The sequence below is a fragment of the Artibeus jamaicensis genome, unplaced genomic scaffold (genome assembly GCF_021234435.1).
Source record: "Artibeus jamaicensis isolate MK-2021 breed Jamaican fruit bat unplaced genomic scaffold, CSHL_Jam_final scaffold_625, whole genome shotgun sequence".
NCBI lineage: Eukaryota > Metazoa > Chordata > Mammalia > Chiroptera > Phyllostomidae > Artibeus > Artibeus jamaicensis.
The window spans coordinates 5569890-5583490 of NW_026522051.1; the positions used below are offsets into that span (position 1 = coordinate 5569890).

At 47.0% G+C, this 13601-nt stretch overlaps 1 pseudogene; it reads right to left on the reverse strand.

Annotated features, from left to right (window-relative positions):
- Nucleotides 1–724: 724 nt before the first annotated feature.
- LOC119060984 (histone-lysine N-methyltransferase PRDM9-like) lies at nucleotides 725–13395 on the reverse strand (annotated as a pseudogene).
- Nucleotides 13396–13601: the final 206 nt, after the last annotated feature.

Sequence of the window (13601 nt, forward strand, 5' to 3'; positions counted from 1 at the left end):
TGGCTCATGCTAAAAGCCACAGAATATCGAGTCTATGGTATTCTCTCTGGGCTGTGGTGGTTGGGGGTGGGGAGAAACAGGGAAGGGCAATAAAACCCAAGAAAGACACTTTCCTTTAAAAAAGCATTAAAAGAACATAATAGTGGATATTTATTATTGAAATCCACATAGGTTATGTAGACACTCTTCTTTATAAGCCTGGCGCTGGGAGGACAGAAAGGTTATTGTTCCAGGTCATGGGGGTGGGTGTCCCCCTTTGGTGAACCCACCCCAGGAGGAACAGAGTGGGTCATGCTTAAGTCTCCCTCATGCAGGAGAGGTTACGATGGTGTCCTCACTAATTGTTCGCCATCTGTCTGTATTGAACTCAGCTCTGGTCTAAGAAAAGTGTGACTTCTGGGAGCTGTTAGCACTCTTTCTTCTGCTTATGCAGATATAGATGTTTACCCTGTTCTCACCTTGGGTCTTGCTGGACTCCTACCCATTGGGTCCACAGAGATCTTGTGCTCCTGGGCCACTGTGGACATTATCTGGGAACGGGTGGCCAGGAATGATCAACATTGTGCATGTCCATTATCCCATCAGACCCCACAAACAAAAGTCTAAAGATGCAATAAATAATAATTTTGAGATGGAGTCATTGATGTACGAAGCCCCATGGGGCCCAGGTACAAGGACAGTGCATTACAGAAGCTGCTGTGTTGCGGGCTTCATGAATGCCACGTGCAGACTGGGCACACCTGTCCTGGGAGCAACTCGGTTCTTCCTGCCAATGCAGTAAAGGATTGCGGATCAGCAAGTGTATTAGTGTGCAAGGTTTATTAGTGATACATTCTCATGGAAGAGGACAGGTCTTGCTGAGGTGAGAGTGAAAGTCAAGAAGTCGGGTGGCAAGAGCACCAGGTCCTTTGTCCTGAGGACTTATATATAGTTGGTAGGATGGGGGCAGTTACATATTGATTGACGAGTAAAAGTGGTGCCAGCTTCCATGGGGTATGAGAGTACTCAAACGTAGATGTGTGTGGGTTGTTAGTTCAAATCCTTATCTGGCCTCAGAACCCATTTGGTCATCTTGTAAAACAGATACATGAGACAGGAGACAGTTAAAGTTGAGGCAGTTACTCAGTTATCTAGGGGCTCTTTCTGTAAGCACTAGGGACCCTCTCATAAAACAGATAGTATCCAGAGGCAAGCAATTAGCCAACTTTGTTTTATGGGTCCTTTCCTTGAGTGCTGTGGACCCCCTCCCATCTTCTAGGCCTTGGGATGAATAGTTTCAAAGCCTTTCTCTCCCAGATGGTGGAAATGATACCTACAATTTCAACGTGTCAGCGTGGTGTTTCTTGTGATGCCAGAACATCTGGCAATGGAATTGGACCAGGCTCAGGACTGCTGAGTCGGTGGGTAAGACATGTCTTCCTCGTCCTCCCTGCCTTGGCTTACCATCTATCCTAACACACCAGCGCAGGCAGGTGCTGTTCCCCCTGTCAATTCTCAGCAAGGGGTGGGCGAGGGGCTTGTCTCACAGCTCACTCTTAGCAGCACCTGCCTGTGCTGAGGAGGCTCTGAGGGTGCGCAGACTCAGTGAGAGGGTGGTAATGTGGAGGGAGGCATATCCTCCACCTCAGGCTTCCTTCTCAGGGCAGCAGAGTCTACGTGGGGAAAGCAGTGGTGTCTGCTCAAATTCTGGATTTGGCCGCAGACCCCTACCTGGCCTTATCTTCCTTTGTCCAGCAGCAATAAGGACCCGGAACACATGGGCACCAAAGGCTGTTCAGCAGGACTTGTGATGTCAGTGATCCTCTTGCCAGAGTCTGTCTGTGCTGACTCCAGTTTGAATGTCAAACCAAAGGCTGGAGTTCCCATTTCCATTGCACAGACTAGGAAGCAGGCAGAGAGAAGTTGAGAATCTGGCCTTAGGTCACACAGCTGGAGGAGACAGAGCTGAGACTCACACCAAGTATGGACTGATGTGGAATCTGTATGCTGTGCACCAGGAAATACTGACCCTGAAAAGGCAGCAAGGAGTGAGGAAGACCAAGTGCCCAGACTGAGCGGCTCACGTCTATGCACAAGCATCCATCCCTCCCTGCCATTCATCTCTGAGGCTCCAGACGTTGCAGGAAACTGGAAGAGCCAAGGGAAGCCAAGTGAGGAGGGTAGAAAGCCTATTAGGAGAAAAGGCCCCACTTCCCAAGGGTCCGGGGAATTCCCTTCTCTGGTGAGTCTGTCTCCCATCCTTGTCTCCGGGCAGGAACCAAAGTAGGCTGACTCCAGACGAACACATTTATAGGAGTTGAATTTCTGTGGCTGAGAGAATGAGTTCTTTGTGGCTCTTCAGGAACCCTCTATTTTCATTGATGGAGAAAATGAGGGATGGGTATGGAGACAAAATGTTTTAGAATAGGTAAAAAAACAAAAAACAAAAAACATGAACGAGCTTGGTTTTGACATCCCCATATCACTATGGAACTGTTTGTCCATCTCATCTCGTCATAAAACTGAAGGGTTTGTTCAACCAGTTACTTCTCTACTAACTACAATCTGAGGAGGGTAAGGTTCCGTAGACTTCTTATGGCTATTGACATGTGATTTAATAGTAGCGATTCATTCACTTCACCTGCAAACATAGGGCTTCTTCTGAGTGTGTCCTCAGGTGTGTAACGAGATGTGACCTCTGTGTGAAGCGCCGCCCACACTCCCTGCAGACATAGGGCTTCTCCCCAGAGTGTGTTCTCTGGTGTCTGCTGAGACCTGACTTGCATGTAAAGCCTCTTCCACACTCCCTGCAAACATAGGGCTTCTCCCCTGAGTGTGTCCTCAGGTGTGTGATGAGACGTGATTTCCGTGTAAAGCGTCGCCCACACTCCCTGCAAACAAAGGGCTTCTCCCCTGAGTGTGTCCTCTGGTGTGTGATGAGATTTGACCGCTCTGTAAAGCCTCGCTCGCACTCCCTGCAAACAAAAGGTTTTTTCCCTGAGTGTGTCCTCTGGTGTCTGATGAGATGTGATGGCCGTGTAAAGCCTCTCCCACACTCCCTACAAACATAGGGCTTCTCCCCTGAGTGTGTCCTCTGGTGTCTGATGAGATCTGTCTTGTATGTAAAGCCTCGCTCACACTCCCTGCAAACAAAGGGCTTCTCTCCTGAGTGTGTCCTCTGATGTGTGATGAGACCTGACTTGTATGGAAAGCCTTTCCCACACTCCCTACAAACATAGGGCTTCTCCCCTGAGTGTGTCCCTAAGTGTGTGATGAGATTTGACCACTCTGTAAAGCGTCGCCCACACTCCTTGCAGACATAAGGCCTCTCCCCTGAGTGTGTCCTCTGGTGCGTGATGAGATTTGACCGCTGTGTAAAGCCTCGCCCACACTCCCTGCAAACAAAGGGCTTTTCCCCTGAGTGTGTCCTCTGGTGTCTGATGAGATGTGATGGCCGTGTAAAGCCTCTCCCACACTCCCTACAAACATAGGGCTTTCCCTCTGAGTGTATCCTGTGGTGTCTGATGAGATGTGACTTCCAGGTAAAGCCTTGCCCACACTCCCTGCAAACATAGGGCCTCTCCCCAGAGTGTGTCCTCTGGTGTGTGAGGAGATGTGTCTTCCGTGTAAAGCCTTGCCCGCACTCCTTGCAAACATAGGGTTTCTTCCTAGAGTGTGTCCTCCGGTGTGTGATGAGATGTGACCCATCGTTGAAGCCTTGCCAACACCCTCCATGCTCAAGTGTTACAATTCTTGGCATTCCTACTTTCACAAAGAACTTGTCTGTGTCCTCTGAACTCTCTTTCTGGCCTCTGCGGGGCTCTTCCTCCATCAGTCTCTCATGCTCACTAGAGCTCCTCACTCGTTCTTTGGAAGGTTGGAAAAAGAGTCTTGAAATTCTCCTCTGACTGGTCCTTTTTAGCAGAGGTTTGGACCTTTCTTTGACCTCTTGACCTTCAGCTGTATCATTCCAGCTGTGTGTACTAGTATGTTGCTGCTGCTGATTCTGAGCCTCTGGACAGGGTTCCTCTGCTTGGAGGTGTTTTCTTGCAGATGTTCCTGGGAGAATCTGAGAGGGATGATTGAGTTTCACGTGTCGGCTGAGAAATTTCTGACTGGAGAAGGCCAGAGAACAGGAGGGACATGGGTGCACCTCTGGCTTTGGTTCTGCTGAAAGAGAAAGGTTTGGTCAGGGCAGATGTTGACAATGCCTGGGCTGCAGGCATTCCTGCCACATGAATCCTTCTTACTGTGGTGACAACACAACCTCTGTCTCCCACAGCGTCCATTCACCATCTATTTTCCTTTTGATTTTTATGCAGTGCATCTTTCTCAGAAACCCAGAAAGCCCACATCAATGGTCTTATTCTAATATTGCCCAGACTAGGGACTTTTGAGGAGGATGAGAGGCCATTTCATTCCTTGTGCGGATGGAGCACAGTGATCTTTCTCATCTACAGGTATCTTCTAAATCATGTTAAAGAGGAAAACCACAGGCCCCAACTAGGAATTACTTCTCTCAGTTTTCCAAAATAGTAAAATGAAATGTCCTTCCTGAAGCCTCACACCAAATATTTATGCTTCATCTCATTCAGTGTTAGCCCATTTCAAATAACTAATTAGACCTGTTTCAAAATATATCAACCACACTTCTTACACGCCTGACTCCTGTTCCTTTCAGGCCAGTCTACCATGCTCTCTCACTTGGAGATGAAGTAATATGAAGGGATTCCCCACTGGAGTTTATTTTCTAAAAATTAACAAAGCATAATCAGAACAGAGAAACACACCACTCTACAGCTGACAACTGCACACTTTCACTCAGGAAAATCCCCGGTGTCTTAACTCAGGTCATGGGCACTGCATCTCTGGGCTGCTCAGAGTCTGTCTGATCTCCATTATTACCCTCTGTGCTGAGACAAGACGTGAGTGACTCTCAGCCTATTCAATGCCCCACCTTTCTTTCCTGCACTAGCTGCTCCCTCTGCCTGCAGGTGTTTTTGTACATGTTGTATCTGCAGAGAGTCCCTCCTGGACCACCTACCACACTGTACCTTCCCTCACACCGATCTCTCGGCAATGGTTCTGGATTAGTTTTCTCCAAAGCACTAACCGCTGCGTGGTGTTATGCACGTGCAAGCATGTGGGCCTGGGTTTCCCTCCTTCCCCCGTCAGCTCCTTAAGAGCCGTCATTCTCATCCTCGTGTTAATCTGTATTTCCAGGTCCCAGGACCCTCTGTGACACAGAGTAGGATCTCTCATGACAATTTACTGAAATGACAAACGAATGTGCCCTGTCTGAATGGTGTGGTGGGTGTTGTTTCACAAACTAAAAGGTTACAAGTTCCCGAGTGAGGGCAAATGCCAGGGTTGTAGGCCAGTTGAGGGTGCGTGCGAGACAACAGATTAATGTTTCCCTTGCACGCTGATGTTTTTCTCCCTCCTTTCCACTCTGTAAAAATAAATCAAATCTTTTTAAAAAGATTTGATCTACTATTTATTTTATTTTCAGAAAAGGGGGAAGGGGGGAGGGAGGGGGAGAAACATCCATGTGTGGTTGCCTCTCATGTGTCCCCTCCTGGGGACCGGGCCTGAAACCCAGGCCTGTGCCCTCACTGGGAATCGGTGACCTTTGGTTCCCGGGCTGACACTCAATCCACTGAGCAACACCAGCCAGGGAACAATCTATAAAAAATAATGTATGCCTATAAGAAATGTTTTATTAAGAAGTATGGAGAAAATTAAGAAGAAAGACCTATAAAAATGTCAGGAAAACGGCCTTAGTGAGAGAGCTGGTTTAGTGCTTGAAAACTTTTTTTGTCTGTCAGCCTTTTAGCACTAAAAGTAGTTGTACATTTTGGGCATGAAACAGGTTAAAAATAAAAAATATAAAAACTTTGCTCGAGTTAAAGGCATATGAATGCATTGTGCATTTCTGAAGCATGTGATTTGAAACTTTAGTGGCTTTAGAGTGGATTTTACTTTACTTAAGAGTTGGCTCACAAATATTTCTATGGAGAATTCTCTCTTTTCTTTCTGTTTTGAAGAACAGTGGTGCCCACCTCTTCCGGCCATGAGCTCTCCCTTCCACTTGCTGCCCCACTTGCTGCCCAGCTCCTGGCCATACTCGTCCCCGCACCAGACCAGCAGCTCACAGCCCGGCCTGACGACCTGGCAGGTCCGGTAGAAAATCTGCCTGTGGTACTGAAAGGCCACCAGATTCTGCTCTTCATGGTCCCGGGCACAGTTCACAAACCTGGGATTGAGGCAGAGGAAGGGAAAGAAAACCATGGTGATGAGTTCCCACTACCTGTTACATCCATGTCCAGCTCCTCACTGATTCTTAAAGGCCCTCAGGCTCTGGTGTTGCCCACGGCCCCTAATGCTCCCGGGGAACCTTCTGTTCAGTGTCTGAGAGTCTGTCAGCGTGTCATGTAAATTCCTACCTACAAGTCCTGCTTGCAGTGTTCATCCTGCCTAATACCATTTCCTAGAACCCAGTTCTAGACTCAACCTCTACCCTGATTGGCCATAATATCCAGTGATCTCTGGCTTCTCCAAACTCAAAATCAAGTTGTCTCACACCACAGAACCTGGTGCTTGATCTAGGGCTCTGCTTCTGAATTAGGTCACTAATTATCCAGCACTCAGTCCACATCTGTTTTCTCTTGAGAGGCCTTTCTCCAACCCTCCTACACTTTATGTAGGATACCATTCACTTGCCTGCCCAAGGTTACTATAGAAAATTAAATGAAATGTCTTTTTGTCTTGTTAGAATAAAACAGAACAATAGTAGTTGATTCACATTCTGTTATCCCTGATAAAAGACAGCCCCTCTCAGGATAAGGGCCCATGACCATTCCTCTGCAGGCCTCAGAGCCCAGTTCTAGTTAGAAGTAACGTTGGGATGGTTTGCTGCCCTCACAGGTTTAGGCCGTCCTTGGTTTGTGCTATCTTGACACTGTTCACTTCTTTCTTTCTTTCTTTTTTTAATTTTATTTATTTATCTTTAGAGGGGAAGGGAAGGAGAGAGGGAGAGAAACATCAATGTATGGTTGCCTTTCATGCATCCCCTGCAGGGAACTGGCCTGCAACCCAGGAATGTGCCCTGACTGGGAATCGAACTGCGATTGTCTGGTTCGCAAGCTCGCGCTCAATCCACTGAGCTATACTAGCCAGGGTGTTCACTTCTTTAAAATTATAGTTTCTAAAAACAGTTGTTTTTATGTCTGTCTGCAAGGGTTCCTCCATAAGGACATGGGTTGTGTGATCTGAAATAATGTATTCCTTCACCATAACTAGAATATAGTAAGTGCTTAATTAATGTTTGACAAATTAAAGTAACCCAGTGTCCCTGGTGTATCTAGGGATACAAGGACCTTTCCAGGCTCTTCAAGGACCTTTCAGTGCCCAGATGGTGTCTAGCAGAGAGCTTTATATTTTGAGGATACATGCTATACTTTTTTCTTAAAAGTCCCCTGAAATGAAAGAACACTATGAAGAAAAAGAGGGGAAAAAGGATGAAGGGAGACCACTGAGGGAGGCATGATGAGAGGGACAGATATAGGGGCTCATGGGGGATGAGTGTCCCCTCTGACACCCAGAGACCTGTTGACCTCACCTCATCCAGTTGGCCCAGGATCTGTCCTTTCCATCCACATACTCATAGCAGTTTCTCCCTTTGGCGATCTGTGTTTCAGAAGAGAAGTTAAAGAACTTTTATTTTTTTGGTGGGGAGGCAACCAACAGTCAGAAGAATTATTTCACTCTATTGTCATCAGAAATCTTTCCACCTGTATGGGGATTCCATCGCCAGCTGTGACCACATGATATTTTTCTTACTCATCACCTACATACCTGAGTCTACCTGTCCAATCAGAGCAGGAGCCCCACAAGGGAGAAGCCACTGCTTTGTGTCTGCACCACTTTGCTCCCATTTACCTTCTGATCCTTAAACAGGAGCTCTGTGTTCATGTGAAGTCCAGTCTGTACACAGAGCAAACCACATTGTCCCTTCCATGTCTAGTACATAAGAGGTGAGGTCCCTCCAGGCCTCAGAAGGAATGTGGGAAGCCAGAGGACAGTGGAAGAGGTAAATAGTTCTCACCAGCCAGGAGTATCTGCTCTTGGCTGCCTCTTCATCTTCTGTGATGTGTCCTTCATAAGGGCCAAAGTGCAGACCCACAGGCAAATCAGCTGCCTCATTCCACACTCCAAGCCCAGCCTCAGGGATGCTGGATGGCCCGATTCTCAACCCAGGGGGCAGGGTGAGGGCTGAGCGGTGGGGATGCCCCTTGTCCACTGCACTGTCCTTTACAAATGTAGGGGGCCCATGCACAGCACAGCTGTCGATGAAGAAGTTCTGACACTTCTCACAATCTGGAGGCGAGAGCAACAGGGCTTAGGGAAGGTTTAGTTCATGTTCTTGGACACAAAGAGGTCCAGTCTGGTACTGACATCATTGACACTAAGTCCTGTACTCCAGGTCACTAGAGGAAGGGAATGATTTGGGGACCAAAGGACTAGATGAAATTATTGTATCATCATATACTTCTTAGTGTGGGTCACTTACAAAGGTAGTCATCATCCTGGGGCTCATTGATCTCTTGATATAGATGGCCCTTTCTTTCTCGTAGGTTGTATATCTTCACATCCACTTCCTTTGTCTTGAGTTCTAAGTTGGATAAGAGCAGGTGAGCGAGGTTGGTGGGGTCTGGAGTGTTACTTCCCCTTTTATCATATAACACACAATCTCCTCTCATCAAATGATCACCTGTCCGTTTGCACACCCTGGTATTTTACTCCGTTAACTATTGGTTCAGAAGATGAAGACTCTACACTAACTACAGATGACTGATTAATTTTTAGTTTCTAGATCTTCCCACTACCAGGTTTAATTTGCCAACCTGTAATCATTCATAAAATATTTATGGAGTACACATTATATGTTAGGCATTGAGTAAAGGCCTGGGCACACAACAGCAATAAAGTGTGGTTGCTATTATCACAGATGGATTTATTGGACAAATTGCATGTGTCAGTTGTTTTAAATTCAGTTTAATGTTTTCAAACAACATATGAGCGAAATGTCCTTATGTTTACTTTACACATTAGCATTCAGGAGCTCAGAGAATTTATAGGATTTGCCCAAAGCTCCACTGCTAACTTCAGTCTCAGCTCAGCCCAGCTTAAATCCAGGCCCATCCACAGTCCACCCCACATACCTAGGTCATACATATGAGTCCTTCTATAGGACTTAGAAGAACTTAAGTTCCCAAATTATTTTCTCTTACCCGATTTTCGTCTAGTGTGCTTTCCAAAGGCACATGGTTCTCCAGGAGGGGACACTGGTTTCTGGGCCTGCTCTGAGTCACTTGCAGTCATCAAATTTGCTGTTCCTGACAATTCCTTCAAACTATATTCATTGCTTAATGGTGTCTTGGATGTTGCCTTCAATGTAAAAGTCACATATTAAAAGATAACATGTATTTAATTTTTTCAGGCTTATGGTACATTTTACATGCATGTCTTTAATACTTCAACCCTTGAAAATACCTAGGGAGCATGAATGTTCGAGGGGATAGAGCCAATGTGGGTAATGAATCCAAGATTAGAACTCATGCTTTATGGCTGTTTTCTTTCCACTGTCTGTATAATATTGAGAGTGAAGGATATTAGAAAGAGAATAAAGAAATACTTGGCAGAAACATATCTAGACAATGAATAAAATGGTGATAAAATTTGCAATACCTTAGAAAGAATATTTGTACTTAGATTAGCTGGTTCCCATCAATTCTGTTGGAATAAGGCTGTATCAGTAGCTAGTTGTCTTCAGCTTCATGATCTATAACATGCTGATTTTGAATATTACAGTGAATGTGCAATGAAATAATGCTCACCAAAGTGTTCTGTGAATTGCATGATACAGTATGAATAAGATTACAGTCCTGCTATCAATTTATCCCTCAACTCTCTCTATATTTCAAATTTCACAGAAATTGCCTTCAGTGTTCACTGATTATTTTCTAATTTAACTTGTCATTGTGAAATCATTCAGCAAACATTCGGGAGCCCTCACCTGGGCCTGTGACCTCTGGGAAGTCTCAGGTATGGACCAGCCTCTCAAATAGCTCACAACGTGGAGGGGGGCGGGTTGAACAAATGATTCTAAACAGGATGAGAGTGGCCTCACTGGAACTCAGAGAAAGAAGCTGTTACTTCCCAGTATAAGGGCATTTGAAATCAGTTCCAGATGGATGAGTTTCTATAGAAGAGTGTGTAACCTTAAATCCTTAAGTCATTTTATTATTCGTTGTTTCTCAATCATCAAACCTGAAGCCCCTCAGGGGTGGGAGATGCTTTTTCTGATTAGAGTTGGAGGCTGTGATCCTGGACACTTTACATTCTTCTTTATCTGGGACCATCCACTGTACAAGCTGCCTACACATTGTACACTTTCCTTATTCAGAAGGTCTTAGTGCATCTCTCACTTCAGCATAGCAGAGGAGAACTTTGGTTGAAACCGTCAGTCAGATGAATGATGTAATGACATTGGATAAGACAATGTAAACTTTAGAAACTATGAAAGTTTATTTTTCTAATTTTTAAAAAAGATTTTGTTCATTTTCTTGAGAGGGGAAGGGAGGGAGAAAGAGAGAAACATTGACATGACAGAGAAACACTGATCACTTGCCTTTCACACATACCCCAACCTGGAAACTGACCCACAACCCAGGCATGTGCCCTGACCAGGAATCAAACTGGCGATCTTTCACTTTGCAGCATGACAACCAACTGGTCATGGGGGTGAGGGCAAAACTCTGAAAGTTTTAATGAGTTTGTAAGTGTTTTAGAGAAGCAAATATGGGTTAGATTGCACTACCACTGATACTGTGATCTTAGACACATAGTCAAACATTTCTATATCTCTGAAAACTCACTTTCCTCATTGTAAATGGAGAGAGTTATAGCACGTATCTCATTGGGTTGTTGTAATGTTTGAGTGAGTTCATTCACATAGAATTCTTAAAGTCTGAAACATTGTGAGAATGAAACAAATGGTAGTTACTATTGTTGCTGTAGTTGTTAACTATTAAGATGATGATGAGCCCTGGCTGGTGTGACTCAGTGGATTGAGCACTGGCCTGCAGACTGAAAGGTCACCAATTCCATTCCTGGTCAGGGCACATACCTGGCTTGTGGTTCAGGTTCCCTACTTGGGGGTGGGTAAGTGGCAACCCATACAGGTGTGTCTCGCACATGCTTCTCTCCCTCACTTTCTCCTTCCTTTCCCCTCTCTCTAAAACATCAATAAATAAAATCTTTAAAAAAAGATGGTAATATGGGACAATGTGTTGAAGAGACCAGGAAAGGAAGGCAGCAGTTCCTAGGATACTCTCTACATTTTCCTACTCTTACTTGCATTTCAATCCATGAGGAAAATTTTCTTGTCAACAGGATTTGGGAAATACTCACCTTCTTATGTTTACTGTGTTCCCTTCTGAAGGCCACCGAAGGTTTCACTGAAAGATGATGAGAGATCAGTGTTTTCGCTGGTAAATGTTTAGAAAATCTGGAGATTCTTATTAGGGAGACAATTCTGAATGAGCAGTCTAAGAACAATCCCAGGATGATTGGAAAATGTTTTCTGAGGTTTCATTAAGGCCAGGCTTCTATTGGGACCACCCACTAATTTCATTAGAATGATAAAAAAAATAGATAAAGTGTCATCTATGCTTCATCCTATGTTCATAAAGCATCTATTATCATTTATTAAAAAATAAATTGGCCTCTCCTGACAAAAATGTAATAAGACTAACTGCACAGAAACTCCATGTCTTCAACATAACCCTTTCTCCGTCCTGTTTTCTGCATTTGAACTGGCCTTGTCTGGACTAAGGGCACCACGACCACCTCGCCTCCTTTCTCTGGTATCCTCCCCCCTGTGCACATACTGGCCATCCAGGCCCTTCCTTATCATTAGATTCTGGTCAGCATCAACAGTCTGATGACCACAGAAACAGAATTCCAGTCAAGTTGAAGATCACGTCTTGGCTTCAGCTGTGTTTGAATCCCAGACCCATGAAAGTGGACTGACCCTACGCACTGAACACTCATGATACAGGACAGAACAGCACCATGGCTGACATCAGGAAATGATACAGTGATCAGCCACTTCCGACCCTGGCCCTTCCCCCAGCTCCTGTAATCACCATGGTTAATACTGTGTCCGTGCAGGCCATCGGGCAGCCAGGTGTTGAGACACCCCTCACCTGCCACACCCACCTGCCTCCCTCTCTTGTGATGACAACTCTTCTGAATTAGTTATTTCTTATTTCTTGTATATTATTATACATTTACTGGTGATTAATGTGTCTATAAATATATATGGTGATTTCGCACACTTGAAAGTTTACAGGAATAGCCCCTCACTGTAGGATATACTGTTGTTCTGCAACCTGCGTGTTCTCTGGACAAGCAAATCCTGTTCCCTGGTTAACTGCTGAGGTGCAGCCTGACCTAAACCAAGTCCGTGTCAGGAGGGCAGCTCTGGCTCTTCCTGCCCCTCACCTCGCTGCCCTGGAGCCCATTCTTCATCCGAATCCTCAGGGTCCTCCTCCTGGAGCTCGGTGGCCTGCCTGTGGCAACACATGAAAGCTGGTCTAGGGGCCCTGAGACCTGGAAAGACACAAAACCTTTGTCCTGAAAGCACAGAGCTTGGAGGAGGAATAAGCTCCAGGAAGCTCGTGTGAGCAGCTCTGCTGGGATGGGAGAGTCTACAAGGAGTCGCTGTGAGGACCACACTCAGTCAGCGCCTGCTCTGACATAAGGAGCGTGCCCCCTGACCGGTGTCCTTGTAGGAGGGAGCCGCCTGACCCGGAGCCAGCCCAGCAGCCTGTCTGGTCACCAGGCTCCTCCTGCCCAGCGCCTGCGCACTCGCTACCTAGGCCGGGGAGCACGTCCAAGTTCCTCTCCACGTTCTGGTACCGGCGTTTCTCCTGGTCTCCCATCTCTGCCCACTCCTCCCTGGAGACGTAGAGGGAAGCATCTTTCAAAGCTTCTTCGGCCTGGAGAATAGAGTGGAAACATCAGTAACTCGGTGATGCGAGTGAGAACGTGTGGCCCTGGTGCGGGGAGCAGGCGGGGCCTCGGTGGTCCCGGGTCCCCGGGGGCCTGCTCGCAGTTCCCTGCCCGGCCCTGCCCCGCGGAGTCCCGTCTCTCCCACCAGCGCTCTGCACCCGCACAGCCAGGGCCACCCCGAGGGCCGGGCGTCTGCGGAGCCCTGTCCCCAGCCCTGTCCCCACGCTCCCCGCTGGCCAGCTCACCTGCAGCGTCCGCCCCGTCCGCCTCGCTTCTCTCTCGGGGCTGTGCTGCGGGCCCCCGTTGGGGTTCATGGTGTCCCAGCCCCAAGTCCGAGGCGCCTGTGGAAGGAGAAGCGCTGAGAGGGCCGAACGCCAGCCGGGAGGAAGCCTGGCGGGGCGCCAGGCCGCCCGGAGAAGGGGGGCGCGGGGCCCTGCGGGAGGAGGGGCTGGACGGCCCGGGGGTCTTCCGGGCTGAGGACGCTGAGGCGGGGTGTGGGGGGAGGTCGGACCCTGCGGCTGAGGAGATTTGGGGCGTCTCAT